Below are 17,457 nucleotides of genomic sequence, written 5' to 3'. Positions count from 1 at the left end.
ATATACACAATGCCCTTTATTCGACAATTGATATAGGTCCTGTTCTCAAAAGTTCTTCCCGTACTCATGCTCTTGAAAGTCGTGCCACATTGAATAGAGGCACACGCCTTACACGATCCACATCTATATGTCCCTTTGAGGTTACTATTAAGCCATGTAGTGGAAGAGTCCTGTCTACCCATATGGCTATGTACCACATGATCCTTGACATTCCTACCCCTCCTGAACGTAATAAGGGGAGAATGTCCCACCAGCTTTCCAATATCCGGATCAGCCTCTAGAATCCCCCAATAGCATTGGAGGATTTCTCTTACCTCCGAACTAGCTGAGTCAAACGTGCCAATGACTCTGATAATATTGTCATCGCTTTGCTTTGGTCTGGGATTCAATAAATCATCACGGTTACATCCTAGGGCGTTCTGATAAGCCCCTCTTAAAATATGCCTCGGGTATCCTCTATTAATAAATCTGTTTTCCAGTTCACGTGCTGATATTTTAAAGTCAGATACAGTGGAGCAGTTTCGTCGTGCCCTCAAGTATTGACCCTTTGGTATTCCCCGTTTTAAATTCATAGGGTGACAGCTCTCCCACCTAAGCAAACTATTTGTGGCCGTCTCTTTGCGAAACATGTTGGTATGAATATTGCCTCCCGCGGTCTTAGGTATCACTATATCCAGAAATGTAATTTTATTCACACTGATCTCTGATGTGAAAAACAGACCTTTATCATTTACATTAAGTATAGCAACGAATTCCTCAAACTCCACCTGGGTCCCTTTCCATAGTATTAAAATGTCATCAATGAATCTTATCCATAGTATGATATGCGATACCCATTGTTCCATTTTGTTCACAAAAAACACATAACTCTTCCCACCAACCCAGGTATAAGTTCGCATACGTGGGTGCACACGGGCTCCCCATTGCCACTCCCCTGAGTTGGTGGTAATATTTCTGGTCAAATAGGAAGAAATTGTGCTCAAGAACAAATTTAAGAAGAGAGATAACAAATTCATTATGAGCTTCATGTTGATTGATTTTCCCCAAATTGCTACCTTTTATGGTTTGCCAAAAATCCATAAAGGACTGGAACCATTAAAGGGTAGACCAATTGTCTCTGGCATCAATAGTCTATCGCAAAATGCCAGCCTGTACATTGACAGGATCCTAAGACCATTTGTGGTGTCACTCCCATCATACATCAGGGATACGATGGATGCTCTAAGGAAGTTGGATGGCATTAGATGTGAACAGGACGTTCTACTGGCCTCCCTAGATGTTGAGGCACTGTATAGCTCTATCCCACATGATCAGGGATGTCTAGCAATTCAACATTTCCTTAGGGGGAAAGGAACTCAATTTGCAGCTCATAATGAATTTGTTATCTCTCTTCTTAAATTTGTTCTTGAGCACAATTTCTTCCTATTTGACCAGAAATATTACCACCAACTCAGGGGAGTGGCGATGGGGAGCCCGTGTGCACCCACGTATGCGAACTTATACCTGGGTTGGTGGGAAGAGTTATGTGTTTTTTGTGAACAAAATGGAACAATGGGTATCGCATATCATACTATGGATAAGATTCATTGATGACATTTTAATACTATGGAAAGGGACCCAGGTGGAGTTTGAGGAATTCGTTGCTATACTTAATGTAAATGATAAAGGTCTGTTTTTCACATCAGAGATCAGTGTGAATAAAATTACATTTCTGGATATAGTGATATCTAAGACCGCGGGTGGCAATATTCATACCAACATGTTTCGCAAAGAGATGACCACAAATAGTTTGCTTAGGTGGGAGAGCTGTCACCCTATGAATTTAAAACGGGGAATACCAAAGGGTCAATACTTGAGGGCACGACGAAACTGCTCCACTGTATCTGACTTTAAAATATCAGCACGTGAACTGGAAAACAGATTTATTAATAGAGGATACCCGAGGCATATTTTAAGAGGGGCTTATCAGAACGCCCTAGGATGTAACCGTGATGACTTATTGAATCCCAGACCAAAGCAAAGCGATGACAATATTATCAGAGTCATTGGCACGTTTGACTCAGCTAGTTCGGAGGTAAGAGAAATCCTCCAATGCTATTGGGGGATTCTAGAGGCTGATCCGGATATTGGAAAGCTGGTGGGACATTCTCCCCTTATTACGTTCAGGAGGGGTAGGAATGTCAAGGATCATGTGGTACATAGCCATATGGGTAGACAGGACTCTTCCACTACATGGCTTAATAGTAACCTCAAAGGGACATATAGATGTGGATCGTGTAAGGCGTGTGCCTCTATTCAATGTGGCACGACTTTCAAGAGCATGAGTACGGGAAGAACTTTTGAGAACAGGACCTATATCAATTGTCGAACAAAGGGCATTGTGTATATGATTACCTGTATATGCGAAAAACAATATATCGGCAAAACCATTAGAGAGTTCAGGAGGAGGATCTGGGATCATATAGGGGATTTCAGAAGGAAGGAGGATACCCCGATATCTCGTCACATATGGGAATTTCATAATGGGGATAGTTCCTCTCTTAGATTCCAAGGCATTGAATATGTGAGACCCACTATGAGAGGAGGTGATATGAATAAAATTATCCTTCAAAAGGAAGCACAGTGGATTTTTCGACTGCGCACCATTGCTCCCCTGGGCCTGAACGAACAAATTTCTTATGCCTGTTTCCTATGACACCGCTGTGTCATCCAGAACTCTAACATCTAGAAACCTATGTACCCTTGAATTACAAGTTGGTTTAGCATGTCCCGTTCATTATATACGGTATGAGGCCAATCTAAGTCCTTGTATAGGTATAATATTGAAAGGATACATGATTGATGTCCTATAATCCTTGAAAGTCATGGTAGCTGTCTAATAACTTCTCACTATAGATGTGTACCACTCTGATAGAGTAACGAGTACACTCTAGAAGGTGTGAGGTATTGATGACAGCATTGAATAATGTGAAGGTCTACATCTAATCCATAGTTACTAGATGTCTTTGGAATTTTAACATCTTTATATCGACGAGGAGCAGCGTTACATGCTTGTAACCTGCCCATGGATATGTATGCGCCCGGCTGGTCGTCATAACAACGAGACGCAACTTTGGTGTCATTCAGACGATCTAGTGCCGTGCACTTGGTGAACTCTGCGTTCTGGCAATAGCGGGGATTTGTGCTGGATGTTCGGCACATTGTCCTCTGCACAGGGCATTGCTCCCACTTTGAGTATATCATTCCCCATTTGAGTACTAGATCCGCTTCTCGGATCTCCAGCGTTACGAGGGACGCTAGTCGTCCTACCTATACCCTATTGGCTGCCGAAAATGGGAGGCGTGCCACAGTCCTGACAGGTCCAGAGTGACGTGTCGGATGTGGATTGGTGGCACGCCGGGGGCATGTCAGTATGGGGGGAGGGCCCTAGCTGTTTAAAAGACCGGCACCTCGCCGGCTCGTGTGCGACCATTATATCTTGATCGTGCACGAGCCGGGAGGTTCATTAATGCACACAACCGTGCGATCCGGCATCCATATTAAAGATTATCGTTTAACACTTATAATACCTGATGATGTTCCACCAGTAACGGTGGTTCTGAAACGCGTAGGATTAACGATATAGCATTACAACTAACAATTTAACTTTTAGTGAATACTGGTCAGTGATCTTGCAACAGGGGGCTTGCTACCGAACATTGGAGGTCTTGACCCTATTGCTGACCACATCACTATACGTGGCTTTAAGAGCCGGACTAGCGCAACATAGCGCAAGGTGTAGCGTGGTACGGCGCTATTACTAATCAATCATTAGGATTCAGCTTATATATAATAATAGGAGAGACTGGTCTGTGGGTAGTTAGTATCCTTTGCCTCTTAGGCTAGGTCTCTGCTGCTGACCATATGATTGAGCCTGTTATTTTGGCTTCAAGGGCCCATTTTTAAAGATTTATCTAAATAAACTTATTTTAATCGTTCAGCTCAGGCAGTAATATTTACAATTTAACGGAATGAAAACCTAGTTATCAGAGGGATAATATTATATCAAGATCTATTTATATCTTATGTCCTAAAAAGTTCACATTTATACATGTACTGGCTTAAGACTGAATTTTGGCCAGAAAACATCCCTGCTTGTATGAAGTTCCTAGACCCGGGGAGGCTGAATGCTTAAAGAGGTTGTCAAGGATAAAATAAATGGGTCTGCATTTTTTCTACAGCGCCTCTCTTGTCCAGAGACTTTGTATGGAATTGCAGCTGATCCCTATTCAAGTAGAGCATACCCGCAATACCAGGCACAACCCATGGACAGGTGTGATGCTAGTTTTTGTTGTTGGACATAAAGGAGCTCCGTACCGCAGTACCATAGGGACTTCATGCAGCAATTTACAGGCTTTGTATGATTTGCCCCTACCCATGATCTGATAATTTCAGCTTAAAATATGGAATATTTCTGGTTACTATCCAATCAACAAACTTTGCATAAATAAATAGTACAAATATTAGAAACTTTGTTACATATTTTATTAGAGAAAAATTTCTCTTTCTCCACTTATCAGACGAGACAGACTATCAGCACACTGAGGGATCAGGTTACATGCTGCCCATAAAAGTCTGTGGAGAGCAGAGGAAGGATCTGCTAGAGGGAGAAAGAGGCAGAGAGACATACAGCTACTCTGCTCATCACTGCTATGAAGTCTATGCTGCTGCAGTTATATATATATATATATATATATATATATATATATATATATATATACATACACACATGTACACACAAAGAATGTCAACTGCACAGTCCAGGTCTCATAAAAATGAGGATGCAAGCCCGCCAGGGATACGGCCACAGTCTCACAAGGTATATATTTTTCAAAAAACAGGCAGCACTCAAAAAGTTGTAGCAAAATTAGAAAAGGTGCTTTATTCCATCAATCCAATACAGCAACGTTTCAGCTCTTCAATAGAGCCTTTTTTCAAGCCCTGAAAAAGGCTCTATGGAAGAGCTGAAACGTTGCTGTATTGGATTGATGGAATAAAGCACCTTTTCTAATTTTGCTACAACTTTTTGAGTGCTGCCTGTTTTTTTAAATATATATATATATATATATATATATATATATATATATATAGCAAACAAGAAGGCAGCAGCACTCACATAAGAATGATCGACCAGGTGCCCAGCAAAACGTCCCGATCCTCGGACGTGTAATAATATATAGAAGAAGAAAATTTGCAGCACTCCAACATGAAAAAAGTGGTGGTTTATTCAATCCAAAACAACAGCAACGTTTCAATCCTACAATAGGATCTTTATCAAGCCTAGTGACAAATCTACTCAGCAAACTTATATATGGTTGAGACTCTTTTACATAATTGGCCTCATTATAAAACAATAAAGTGCAAAGTGTATGAAAGCATACATAATACATTGTGTACGGTATCATCATAAAAATAAACATGATACAGAAAATACAGAAGTGTGTATGTGACATCGTGAGTAACAGTACATAATAACAAAAACATTAAAAACAACTGATTACATCATAATCATTTATGCAGCAGTGGTGTAAAATCTATCGTCATATCGTCACTCACCAATCAGAACTTCAGATTTAACTAGTCAGTCATTGGTATATATATTCGTAAGAGTGTATTGCAGCAATCAGCTGCAGCCCTCGTGGTAATTGAAATTTGACACATCCGTGTAATCCCCCGAGGCGGAAGTGTATCATCATTCAGCAGCAGAGAGCATCGATCGCATCCATATGATGTAATGCGTGTCAATGCGTTCCACTGAACTGACCCGTATGTAACGGCATCATAGGTTGCTAAGCAACTGTTGTAACTCTGTTATGGATACCTATTGACAAGGCTATGTCAGTCAAGAAGTCAATAACTGTAAAAAATACAGGTATATTAGTCAATGCTCCTCATGGTAAGTGATGGAGATATTGAGGATATCTAAAAGTAACTTCATATCGGCTTTTTAAAGACGATCTACACGTGGGTTCAAAGATCTCTGTTCACAATCAAGTATCCAGAACGATCTTGTTCCCAGAGTTATGGGACCACATAGCCACGTCTTCACGTGTCTAGGATGTCCCATTACCCTCCTGCGTGTAACGGACCCATATTGTCACATCAGTGACATAATATCTCATAGAGCATAAGTCATAAAAAATATATGAGAATCCTTCTCACTTTTCTTACAAAGACTTATAATATCTCTCTATCACTTTGAAACCTAATAGGAGACTAGAAACAATTCAACAAATAATAAACATATTTTATTGATACAATAAGACTTAATGAATTGAACACAGCCCCGTCAAATATCGTAGCACAGTAACATTGCTATTTGAAAAAAATCAATCAAAGAAGTTCCGAAATTCTGTTGGGAGTGGTATTCCAATCTAAAAAAATACAAAACATAAAATTTTTAGTATTTATCAAACATTGACAGTAAATACGAAATATAGATATTGATGTTAATGTGTCAACGATCATCATACCGAAGAGGACATCTAAAGAACCCAAGGAAAAAGAGCATGAGGACATCATAAGACTATTCTATCTACAACGAATTCTACATTAAGCCCACAAGGTTTTAAGGTGTTCAATTAAAATATCCATCTCAATTCTTTTTTGTGTAAAGCCAGATGGCGATCACCGCCAAATTGTGATGCAGGAACATGGTCCAGAATCATGAATGTTAGATCCCTTTCATTGTGACCATGTTCCGAAAAATGTTTAGCTACAGGTAAGTCAAGTTTCTTTTTACGTATAGAGAAACGATGATTGTTTAGACGAGTTTTAAAGGCACAGGTGGTTTCACCCACATATAGGAGGCCACAGGGACACCACTTATAAATATATACACACACACACACAAAGAATAGGCAGCACTTCATGTAGTTTCCAAGTAAAAAAAGTGTTTTATTCACTCATATTAATGCAAAGTTTCAGCCCCCCATCATGGGCGTTTTTTGAGAGAGACCGAGAGAGAGAGAAAGAGAGAGAGAGAAAGAGAGAGACAGAGACTGACAAAGAGAGACAGAGAGAGAGACAGACAAAGAGAGACAGAGAGAGAGAGAGACAGAGCGAGAGAAAGAGAGAACGCTCAGGGGAAACGGATAATTAGAGAGATACAGCCTGCAGAGGGGAAAACTGCTAAAAAAAAAAATGCAGCGTACAAATCATATAGTGGCCAGAAATAGTGTTACTCCTTATGTAAACACATATGACCGCTTATTCTGAACGGCACGCTTTAAAGAGGCTCTGTCACCAGATTCTCAAACCCCTATCTCCTATTGCATGTGATCGGCACTGCAATGTAAATAACAGTAAAGTTTTGTTTGTTTTTTAAAAAACGTTCATTTTTGGCCAAGTTATGAGCTATTTTATATATATGCAAATGAGGTTTGAAATGGACAACTGGGCGTTTTTTTTTCGTTATGTCCAACTGTGCGTGTATTGTGTTTTTAACTGGGCGTGTTTACGTGTATGACGCTGACCAATCAGTGACCAGTCAGCATCATACACTCCTCTCCATTCATTTACACAGCAGCGATGTGCAGCCACATAAACAGAGATTAACGTTACTGCAGTGTCCTGATAATGAATACATATGATCATCCAGCCTGGACGTCATGTGTATTCATTATCAGGACACTTCTGAATCTTTTCTGTGAGATTTGAAGCAAGGGAAACGAAATCTCGTTTACCTCCGTAATCTCGCGAGATTTAGTTTCCCTTGCTAGAAATCTCAAAGAAAAGTGTCAGGATTCTGAATACACATGACGTCCAGGCTGGATGATCATGTGTATTCATTATCAGGACACTTGATTAACGTTAATCTCTGTTTATGTGGCTGCACATCGCTGCTGTGTAAATGAATGTAGAGGAGTGTATGACGCTGACTGGTCACTGATTGGTCAGCGTCATACACGTAAACACGCCCAGTTAAAAACACAATACACGCCCAGTTGGACATAACGAAACAAAAACGCCCAGTTGTTCATTTCAAACCTCATTTGCATATATATATAAAATAGCTCATAACTTGGCCAAATATGAACGTTTTAAAAAAAACAACAAAAAACGTTACTGTTATCTACATTGCAGCGCCGATCACATGCAATAGGAGATAGGGTTTTCAGAATCTGGTGACAGAGCCTCTTTAAGAATTATTGCAAACTCCAAATTTCTGGCCCTATTATACATTAACCACTCTTGCCCTAACACACTAAAAAAATATATACAGATATAGCCAAGTTTATCTGGACTTAAAGGGGTTTTTCCATCAGGTACATTTAGGACATAGCCACAGAATATGTCATAAGTGTCAGATAGATGCAGGTCCCACGTCTGGGACCCACACCTGTCTCTAGAACGGGCCCCCCTATACCCCGTTCTACCTCTCTGTTCTCCCGCTGACTCGTGTGATTTCTGACCATGAAAAAGGAAACAGCGCAGCTCACTGAGCTACGCTGTTTCCGTAAGTCCCATAGAACTGAATGGTAGTTATGGAGCTACGCTGTTTTCGTAACTCCCGCCCATATAGTCAGGAAGTGGCAGGGAGCAGAAAGAGGTAGAACGGGGTTTAGGGGGCCCTGTTGTAGAGATAGGTGTAGGTCCCAAGGGTGGGAACCACATCTACCTGACATTTATGGCATATCCTGTGGATATGTCGTAAATGTCCCTGATGGGAAAACCGCCTTAAGTTTTTTGCCACTGTGTATTTCATGCGTTAAACGTCAAGATAAAGATGGCTACATCTGTATCTTTACTAGTATTGGTGCATATGAATGGGACCAGTAGCTCTTATATAAATACGCTACAGTATATGTAATAAAAACATAGCCATTGGAATGTATTATGACAGATGTGCATTCTAGGATCCTATTCATTGCTTCTGGTAGAGTAGGTGCAGGTAAGTTGAACTTACAATTGATCTTTGTTTTCTGCTTCACATCATAAAAGTAAATGTTTAATCACCCAAACTGTCTCATTCTACGAGGAAGTGTCAGGCTTTCCAAGACTGGTGTGACTGTAGAAGCAGATGTCTGCTGAAGGTCGTCAGTGCTGTAAATTGCAGACTTCATGACAGGTTTGATAGAATACTTGGAGATAGGTTTACACTAGTTGGTTCATAGAGGTCTCAGCTAACCATATAAGCTTTCAAACCTATCATAAAAAAATCACTGTATCAACCTTATCATCATTCTCAGCAATAATATATCATGATATGATAAAGTGCTGCTCGTACAGTGACTTTTACTGTTTGTGAAATATGGTGGAGGCGGTTTATTGGAACGTACACCTGGTCAGCCAGTGATGCAATTTCCCTGTTTTGTCATTTTGCTTTAAATGTGTTTCTGGAAGTAGAATTTATGGTGTAAAAAAAATAAATAATCACACCTGCCCTGAACATTTCTGTAGCCTCCCATCCACATTGAACAGATGAAATTAGTGGAGCTTTTGTAATGGATTGAAGATGTCCACGCCAACCAATTGTTACGCCAACACATTTATATCAAATAGTAAATTCACAGGGTTTCTAAGAGAGTTCTACCTTCATATGGATAAATAAAGAAGATTCTACTGTGGAACACTTGGGGTTTCAATTCAAACAAATTGAACCCTATTTCCCATCATGAACTGGATAGATGTTTTAGCTGGATAATAATAATGACAGCTGAGAACACGCAAGGACAACCTGTAATTTTCCCTAAAACTAAGGCAGATTTCCCATGACCATAATAAAGCCTCAGTTTTGAGTTTGCATTACAACCCTATAATGATAGTTTAGTAGAACCCCCTGGGGGTTTGGGAGGGGGCACAAAGGAAACGGTGTAATGATTGTGGTCGCAGTGGAGTGAAACCGCGACCGGAGGGGGAAGGGGGACCACCTCGAGTCCTCCTCAGGCTGCTACATCACACGCCAGCGAAAGGTCAGCGATGCGGTGCATACAAGCTACTGACGCGGGGCAGCACCAGGACTCTTGTATGCGAGAGCAGCACACAATGTCCAGCGTTAGGATGCTGTGTGCTGCGTCGCATAAAACGTCCTGTCACTGCCCAGCATCAGGACATTGTATGTGCCATGGTGCTGACTTTTGCTGGCGCCTGATGTGGCAGTCTCAGAGGTAACCCCGGGGCGGGTCCCCTGCCGAGAAGAGAAGAAGGGCGAGTAAATTTTTTTTTATATGTACAATCAATCTGGAGGGAGGGGGGTCTGATTGGGAATGAGGCCTGATTAGAAAGGGGGGGGGGGGGTTGTTGAGGCCCAGATCTATAGTGTTACAACCCTGCGCAGAGGTGACCTGCTGTCAACATGGGTGTTGCCATTTCAACATGTGTATGACATGTGCTAAATGTGTAAACGAGACATAGTTGGGGGCTGGCAGAGTAGGAATCGCAGAGTGGGAATCGGCACAAAATTCAAAAGGTAACTAAATAACTTTTTGTTATTTTAACACGTTTGGTGCCTGTCGGAAAATATTTTTAGGGGCTGGAAAACACCTTTTACAATTTTGAATTGCCTAATTAACACAAAAAACGAATCACACTCGATATTGAACATGTTTCTTAATCATCATCATCTGTCAAAAAGAATTTATCTGACCTACTTTTCTTTCAGTCATCATTATTTCTATGAATTGTACCGTGTAAACATTGTTCTCAGAGAAAATCCCATTACATTTTTCCTGTAAAATTGTTCACATCCTAAGAAAACATCCGTGTGCAAACGGTCAGGTCAGATCAACCATCCTGATCTGCACATTGGTCTCATTGGGGTCCAAAATCTGTGCGTTCATATCCAGCCTTAGAGATATGACCCATCTTTTTCACTGCATCAAATCATCAACTTTCCACAATGAGGAATTTTCACAGCCATAATTATCTTGCAGGACGATACAAGTAGACACCTAATCCCTAGTCATTTCTAGATTCCTTCCCATAATAGTATAGTATTACAAAAATATAACCAGTCCTATAGCACCATAATTTATATATATTTATTTTCGTCCCCAGGCCTAGGAGTTGCTAATCCTCTACTAGTCCATGACAATGCCACACTTTAGGGTAAGTTCTCACAATGGAAAATGAAGATAACTTTGAGACTAACCATCATTTTCATTGCTTATATAGCATGAACATATTTTGAAGCCCTGTACAAAGAAACCCCTATCCCCAGTGGGGCTCACAATGGGAAGCCAATTAACCCATTGGTATGCGTTTTCTCCAACATAATACGCTAAATGACTATACCCAATTGGTTGGTTAAAGTTCATTCTTACGCACTGTTCAGATCACGTTTACTGCAGACATATGCAGCTATATTTAAGTACAAGAGAATCAGTTGGCACCGCTGGGACTAGTAGTCCTTCTGGACATTCGGCAGTTCACTGCCTACGGGGGTGCAACAGGGGCTGCGGTATAAGTCTAGGGAGGTGCTGGGCTTTGTAGGCAAGACCATATGTATCACAATGCAAGTAGAGAGAAAAAAGCAGTACTCTACCGATCTGACGTAGAAAATTATTTAATGCTTGTAAAAAGGTGTGTGGGGGGGGGGAAGACGTAGACAATGTCAGGCAACAGCCATTTTGCGTACAACGATTTCTCAATCCCTTTCCCTTGCGGGCTTGAGAAAGCATAGTACGCGAAACGGCTGTTGCCTGACACTGTCTTCATCTTCCCCCCACACCTTTTTACAAGCATTAAATAATTTTTTACGTCAGACCGGGTGAGTGCGGCTTTTTTCTCTCTACTTGCATTGTGTTACATATGCAGCTGTACGTCATACAGTCACATACATCACCTATAGCTTCCCATTGCAAATAAACGTATACCGCAGGACCTGTTTGCATTGAAAAGCATCGTCAACTATGTTTTTCAATACTGTGAAAGTAAAAGTATGCAGACACATATCACCCAAACGTATGCTGAAAGAATACTCTGTTGGCATTCTTCGGGTCAATAAAAGTATGCTATGGAGCATTGTGAATATAGTCAAATTTCTAAAAACGTTCCATCTACATTTATTGTGCAATCCACTATCTTTAACAGCAGCACAAGTAGTGTAGCTAGTGAGGGGGCAGGGGGCGGTGGCCCTGGGCCCACCACGACTGCCCACACCATAACCACTGCTCCCGCTGCCCCCTCCGCATGCCACGCCACACAGGGCGGTCTGCTGTCTAAGGGGGTGGCAGCGCAACTGAAACCAGCCGCTGCCCTCCTTCACTAATTGTACCTGCGTCTATATAACACAGATACAATTACATGCAACAGCACTGAAAACGTTCCGTGCCCGATCATTCAGCACCTAACAATGATGCTGTTTGGCAGGGCAGAATGACTTGCCCCGCCAATCAGCGCCTTTCAACGGCGCTATCATTTCCATTGTTGAAAGGCGCTGATGGGCCGTGCAAGTCATTCTGCCCTGCCAATCAGCGCCTTTCAACAACGCTAGCGGCATCACGCCGCTTCCGTTGTTGAAAGGCGCTGATTGACAGGGGAAGTCATTCTGCCCTGACGATTCGCACCCTTCAACGATGCAAGCGTCATTCACCCCCAGCAGACCTGCTCAGATGAGAGCAGGCCTGCATTGACACAAAACGGCGCGGGGATGGGACCATGTGAGTATGTAACTTTTTTTTCTTTTCACTTAAACGGTCTGGACTGGATGGAGAAGAAAAGAGAAAAACAACTGGAATCTGAGAAGACGTCACCGGTAAGTCACTTAATGTAAATGTTTATTCTGCCTCTAATAAGTACTGTAGTCATTGTATGATTTGTAGCGAGATGATTGGTGGTATGATTATTTTTATTTAAACTGCAACTCTCAGCATATCCTTACCATTGTTCGGGTCATGATAAAAGCACTAGTTTTACGCCGTACAAACCTATACGGCAGAGGTAGCCTGGCTGGTACATACAGGAATGATGGTTCTTATATACAGGGATTATGGTTGTTATATACAGTTATTATGGTTGTTATATACACAGGGATGATGGGTAGTCCAACCATCATCCCTGCATTCAGCTACAAGCTGAAGGGAAGGACCTCCAATGTTGTATTCTCAGGAATACTGGCTGTGCCATGCGCATCACAGGAAAGACAGCGGGAGCTCAGGGAGTTAAATGCATGGCTTAAGTCTTGGTTTAGAGGAGAAGGCTTTGGGTTCCTAGAGCACTGGGCTGACTTTTCCTTGGGGTACAAACTGTATTCTGCAGATGATTTGCACCTAAATGGAAGGGGGTCCACTGTGCTGGGGGAGAGAATTCTAGCTGGGATGGCGGAGTATTTAAAGAGGCTCTGTCACCAGATTTTGCAACCCCTATCTGCTATTGCAGCAGATAGGCGCTGCAATGTAGATTACAGTAACGTTTTTATTTTTAAAAAACGAGCATTTTTGGCCAAGTTATGACCATTTTCGTATTTATGCAAATGAGGCTTGCAAAAGTACAACTGGGCGTGTTGAAAAGTAAAAGTACAACTGGGCGTGTATTATGTGTGTACATCGGGGCGTGTTTACTACTTTTACTAGCTGGGCGTTGTGTATAGAAGTGTCATCCACTTCTCTTCACAACGCCCAGCTTCTGGCAGTGCAGACACAGCCGTGTTCTCCAGAGATCACACTGTGACGTCACTCACAGGTCCTGCATCGTGTCAGCACCAGAGGCTACAGATGATTCTGCAGCAGCATCGGCGTTTGCAGGTAAGTCGATGTAGCTACTTACCTGCAAATGCTGATGCTGCTGCAGAATCAACTGTAGCCTCTGGTGCCGACACGATGCAGGACCTGTGAGTGACGTCACAGATCTGCACTGCCAGAAGCTGGGCGTTGTGAAGAGAAGTGGATGATACTTCTCATCAGAACGCCCAGCTAGTAAAAGTAGTAAACACGCCCCGATGTACGCACATAATACACGCCCAGTTGTACTTTTACTTTTCAACACGCCCAGTTGTACTTTTGCAAGCCTCATTTGCATAAATACGAAAATGGTCATAACTTGGCCAAAAATGCTCGTTTTTTAAAAATAAAAACGTTACTGTAATCTACATTGCAGCGCCTATCTGCTGCAATAGCAGATAGGGGCTGCAAAATCTGGTGACAGAGCCTCTTTAAACTAGGGCTGACGAGGGAGGTCCATGTAGAAAATAAAGGGGTAGTCAGGTTAGAGAGGGGTCAGACTATATTGGTGGGGGGAGAAACAGACTGTGGGGAAAGGACTAAACAACAGGATAGGGAGATCCTTTTGTTACAAAACAGCAATGAAAATGAAAATAAAAATACCCAAATAATGTCAAATAATCACATTTCTGATAATGAAAGTGAAAAACTGAAAGGCAAGTTAAAGTGTATGTTCACAAATGCCGGAAGTCTAGCAAACAACATGGGGGAGCTGGAGGCCTTGATACTGTAAGAAAATACAGATATAGGAAAGGTGGTGGTGTATGTCTGTATGTGAGAAGTGATATGAAGGCGGTGGTGTATGTCTGTATGTGAGAAGTGATATGAAGGCGAGTGTGAACGAGACATTAGAGGGTAAAGATTGTGAGGAGGTTGAAACCTTGTGGGTGGAACTAGAAATGGAGGTAATCACAGAATAAATTACTTTTGGTGTAATCTATAGCCCCCCCAATATAACTGAGGAGATGGAAGTTCTGCTATATAAACAGATGGAGCAAGCTGCACAGGCGGGTACTGTAGTGATAATGGGAGATTTTAATTACTGGGATATTAATTGGCATCATGGTTCGGCTTCAACTGCAAAGGGGAGACATTTCCTCAACCTGTTGCAGGAAAATTTTATGGGCCAGTTTGTGGAAGACCTGAGGTGAAGCTCTGTTGGATCTGGTCATTTCGAATAATGCAGAGCTTGTTGAGAATGTCAATATAGTTATATTTTACATATACTGTAAAAAACAAACACAGGCTGGGAGGGCAAAAACACTTAATTTTAAGAAGGCCAATTTCCCCAGGATAAGGACTGCAATTCAGGATATAGACTGGGAAGAACTAATGTCAAATAATGGTACAAATGATAAATGGGAGATTTTCAAATCTACTTTGGGTAATTGTAGTGAAAAATGTATCCCTACAGGTAACAAGTATAAAATTAAACCCCACATGGCTTACATCTTCTGTAAAAAGTGCAATACATGACAAAAAAAGGGCATTTGAAAAATACAAATCCGAGGGTACATCTGTAGCCTTTTTAAATTATAAAGAGCTTAATAAAATCTGTAAAAATGTAATAAAATTAGCAAAAATACAAAATGAAAGGCAGGTGGCCAAGGATAGTAAAACAAATCCCAAAGAATTCTTCAAGTATATAAATGCAAAAAAGCCAAGGTCTGAACATGTAGGACCCCTAGATAATGGTAATGGGGAGTTGGTCACAGGGGATCGAGAGAAGGCAGAGTTACTAAATGGGTTCTTTAGCTCTGTATATACAACAGAAGAAAGAGCAGCTGATGTAGCCGGTGCCAGTGCTGTTAATATATCAGTTGATATACTGAATTGGATGAATGTAGATATGGTCCAAGCTAAACTAAATAAAATAAATGTGCACAAGGCCCCAGGATCAGATGGGTTACACCCTAGAGTTCTTAACCCCTTCAGGACTGAGCCTGTTTTGGCCTTCAGGACGAAGCCGATTTTTCAAATCTGACATGTGTCACTTTATGTGGTAATAACTCCGGAATGCTTTTACCTATCCAAGCGATTCTGAGATTGTTTTCTCGTGACATATTCTACTTTATGTTAGTGAAAAAATTTGGTTGATAAATTCAATATTTATTTGTAAAAAACACCAAGATTTGGAGAAAATTTGCAAAAATTTGCATTTTTCTCAATTTAAATGTATCTGCTTGTAAAACAGATAGTAATACCACACAAAATAGTTACTAGTTAACATCACCCATATGTCAACTTTATGTTTGCATCGTTTTTTGAACATTCTTTTATTTTTCTAGGACGTTACAAGACTTAGAACTTTAGCAGCGATTTCTCATATTTTCAAGAAAATTTCAAAAGGCGATTTTTACAAGGACCAATTCAGTTCTGAAGTGGCTTTGATGGCCTTATATATTAGAAAGTCCCCATAAATCACCCCATTTTAAAAACTGCACCCCTCAAAGTATTCAAAACAGCATTCAGAAAGTGTATTAACCCTTTAGGCGTTTTGCAGGAATTAAAGCAAAGTAGAGGTGAAAGTTTAAAATGTCATTTTTTTTTTACAAAATTCATTTGTAATACATTTTTTTCTATACCACAGAAGGTTTTACCCGAGAAATGTAACTTTTTATTTATTGCCCAGATTCTGAAGTTTTTAGAAATACCCCACATGTGGCCCTAGTGCGGTCATGGACTGAAACACAGGCCTCAGAAGCAAAGGAGCACCTAGTGGATTTTGGGGCCTCCTTTTTTTTAGCATATATTTTAGGTACCATGTCAGGTTTGAAGAGGTCTTGTGGGGCCAAAACAATAAAGACCCCCAAAAGTGACCTCATTTTGGAAACTACACCCCTCAGGGAATTTATCTAGGGGTATAATTAGCATTTTGAACCCACAGTTTTTTTGCTAAATTTATTTGAATTAGTTTGTGAAGGTGAAAATCTACTTTTTTTCTGAAAAAACTTAGAAATTTGTAATTTTTTCAAGGAATAAAAGAGAAAAAACACCCCAACATATGTAAAGCAATTTCTCCTGATTATAGCAATACCCTATATGTGGTAATAAACTGCTGTTTGGACCCACAGCAGGCCTCAGAAGAGAAGGAGCACCATTTGGATTTTGAAATTCTGATTTTGCTGGTATAGTTTTCAGTGCCATGTCGCGTTTGAATTGCACTGGAGGGAACAAAATAGTGGAATCCCCCGGAAAGTGACCCCATTTTGGAAACTACACTCATTAAGGAATTTTTCTAGGGGTAAAGTTAGCATTTTGACCCCACGGTTGTTTTGCTGAATTCATTGGAATTATTCTGTAAAGGTAAAAATCGATTTTTTCAATTTTACAAAGGATAAAGGGGGTAAAAGCTGCCCAACATTTGTAAAGCAATTTCTCCCGAGTACGGCTATACCCCACGTGTGGTCATAAATGGTTTTTCATTAGAAAGTAATTAACCCTTTCTGGACTGATCCATTTTTTTCTTTTCCTATTTAGTTTTTTCCTCCCCGCGTTCCAAGAGCCACAACTTTTTTATTTTTCAGTCAATAGAGCGGTATGAGGGCTTATTTATTGAGGCACGAGCGGTCGTTTTTATTGGTACCATTTTTTGGTACATACAACTTTTAGAGCACTTTTTATTACATTTTTAGCTAGAGCCAAGGTGACCAAAAAAACAGCGATTTTGCCGTTTTAAATTCTTTATTTTTCACGTGAGACGCTCCATACATCACCCCCCACACTAAGACATGCTATGTTGTGGTGCGCGAAGGGG

At 40.9% G+C, this 17,457-nt stretch overlaps 1 long non-coding RNA gene across 3 annotated transcripts in view; it reads right to left on the bottom strand.

Moving 5' to 3' along the window:
- LOC142662878 (uncharacterized) overlaps positions 1-17,457 on the bottom strand; it is a 291,564-nt gene that overhangs the window by 113,139 nt on the left and 160,968 nt on the right. The gene's annotated exons all lie outside the window — the stretch shown is intronic.

The sequence above is a fragment of the Rhinoderma darwinii genome, chromosome 11, assembly GCF_050947455.1.
Source record: "Rhinoderma darwinii isolate aRhiDar2 chromosome 11, aRhiDar2.hap1, whole genome shotgun sequence".
Classification (NCBI taxonomy): Eukaryota; Metazoa; Chordata; class Amphibia; order Anura; family Rhinodermatidae; genus Rhinoderma; species Rhinoderma darwinii.
This window is presented reverse-complemented; position numbering and strand designations above follow the sequence as displayed.